This window comes from Triturus cristatus, chromosome 8 (assembly GCF_964204655.1).
Source record: "Triturus cristatus chromosome 8, aTriCri1.1, whole genome shotgun sequence".
In the NCBI taxonomy this organism is placed as follows: domain Eukaryota; kingdom Metazoa; phylum Chordata; class Amphibia; order Caudata; family Salamandridae; genus Triturus; species Triturus cristatus.
Window position 1 is genome coordinate 1451934175 of NC_140591.1, and position 2712 is coordinate 1451936886.

Genomic DNA, 2712 nt, shown 5'->3' on the forward strand with positions numbered 1-2712 from the left:
AGTTGTTTTCTGCATAACAGTAAAATGTTGAACACACAAGAGACAATCTACGTTCACACAGCTCTGCTTTGATGAATTAAAGTAATGTTATTTGAGAAGAACTCAGCTCTGAAGTGATTTTTTCATGAGCATCTATAAGTGCTGGACTGAGTGCCTATTTGAAACATGTTGTAGCCAGGACTATGCAATTGTTTATATAAAGGGAGGTTTTCTTGCCATTTGCTCTCTTCCCATGAGACAAAGGATGGACAAACATCACAGCTAACAGTCAGTGTGCATTTAGTTGTGATTGATATTGCTCAGGACATGCAGCATTGTCAAACTAAAAACTGTCAACAAATGAGAATTAGTGTTTTTTTCATGCTACCCCAAGGTTGTTCTGAAGGCACATGAGGTGAAGAACGGATGAACATACATGCCAACACTTTAGAAGAGGAAAGTGGGAGTTTTTTAAAAACGTAATCGGGAGAATGTATTTCCCCCATGATTGAATTCTACTTCAATTGAAGCAGAGACAATTTCAGGCGGGAGACAGCCAAAATAAAGTCGTTTTTGGCTTTAAACAAATCGAGTCTCCTGCCTGAACCTGGTCTATTGGTATGTATGGAGGAATTTTAGAAACCTACCTAGGTACAATTAGGAGTGGTGCACGTGTTTATGGGCGTTTCTATGCCTTTACCTACACATTGCACAAAAAAAGTGTCATTTCTAAAAGCTTTTTACACAGGCATAGTTAATTAGACTTGCAATAAAGTGTCACTCATAGTGTAAGGCAATGTACACATAAGCACATTTCAACCAGAGAAATATCACACATAAGCAAACTGGAGACAACTTGGCAGCTATGCTAGGGCTCAAGAAGACATACCAAGCTAAGGAAAAGCACTTTCCACACTGCAAACAAAAACTACTTTTCTACTCTTCCTAAAATACATAGGGGGATATTCTCAAGAACGTGTGATATCCATCGCAAAAGTTACTTAACGCAACCTCCAACATCGCAGTCTATCGCGGGAGATTTACGCTGTGTTAACCAAGTATTCACAACACGGCGGCACCATGCGATCATCAACGCCACGCCGCAAAAATGCAAAACACGAACGCAAATAGAGTTGCAATGAGGCCAATCGCGATACAAAAAGCAGCGAAAACCAGCGACAGGCCTGCAAATCCCATGCGTCTGGTGGGAAAATGCACTATAAAAGCTACAAAAACATGGATGCACGCTGACTGAGCGCAGAGGCCAACGCAAACCCTACAAGCCCCACAGACCACCAGCAAGGAACAACGGGGTCAGGAAAGGCCATGGAGAAGAGGGAGAGGAAGACGGGGTGCAGTCCGCAGGAAAACAAGATCAGCGTCACGGAGGTGACAGAACACTACCAGCAGCTGACCCACAATCAGACTACCTTGAATGCAGCCAGTTTCGAGGAGGCCAATGGAGGAGGCCAAGAGGCGCTGGCATGATGTGAAAACCTAAACCAGGCCCAAAGCCGCTGCCAACAGGAAGGCAGCAACGGCGACAGGAGGTGGAGCAAATGGAGGCCAGTCATCAGTGTGGAGACGGTGCAAGGAGGTGGGAGTACGGACACAGCTCGAGAGGACCTGACACAACAACAACAGGGTGAGTAACGAACAGGGCCTGGGGGGACGGGGGAGATGGGTACAATGGCTCACATGCACAATGATGTGTAGCACACTGCACACCCACAATTACCCAGGATCATGTCCCTCATCCCCGTGGCACACTGCAGCACACACACACATAGCAATCACAGCACATCCCACGACAATGTGGCACAAAGTGCAACACCGACACTGCAGAACAGTGGACACAACTGGGTCCGCTCATGTGCAGAAACAGGCCAATCACATTTGACAGAGCAGGGAACTGTGAGATGCATATGTACGGGTACAACCTCACATCTGTCATGTAGTCCAAATGTATATTGTCCCCCCTCAAATTGCCAGAACCGCCCAAAACAGTCACAATGTACATTGTCACACAGTCTGCATGTCTACAAGAACATTGCGCCAACATAAATGTCAACACAATGTCAACATGCATCTCCCCTTCACACTGCAGAGGGACAAATAACACCTCCAGCAGGTCAGACTAGACAACCCATCAGTGATGCCGGAGATGACCACCACACCTCGACACCGACGCCCTACAACAGCTCATGGACATTCCAGGCAACCCACCCCCAGGAGCAGGGCAGCCAATCTACATAGAGGAGACCCCAGCCCCTGCACAGAACACATAGCAGGAAGCACCGGCCACCATGGCTGGCTCCCAACACTCCACCTCAGCACACATCACATTCCAATGCCAGGTGTCAGAATGCCAAAAGGAGGTGGCCGAACAGGTGCGGGTGGGGTCAGAGCTCATGGAAGCTACATCACATACGGGGCATCAAAGTCCCCTCAGGGACCACCTACACCCCACAAAGGAGACCCACACTGCGACAGACACATGCATTTGCACATTTCCTGTACTGAACTACGCCCAGAGCCCAGTAATTACCATCCACACACCCACGCTGGTCCTCCGTACGATGGCCCAGTGCACCCCTCTTACGTATTCAGTGGCTGACGACAAAGCTACATCTCCAAGCTCTAACCCGCTGTCTGCGATGACATGGTTTGCATCCGCTGTACACAGCACAATGTAATGTTGTAGGGCCTGGGGCCCTCGTGCACACATCATGA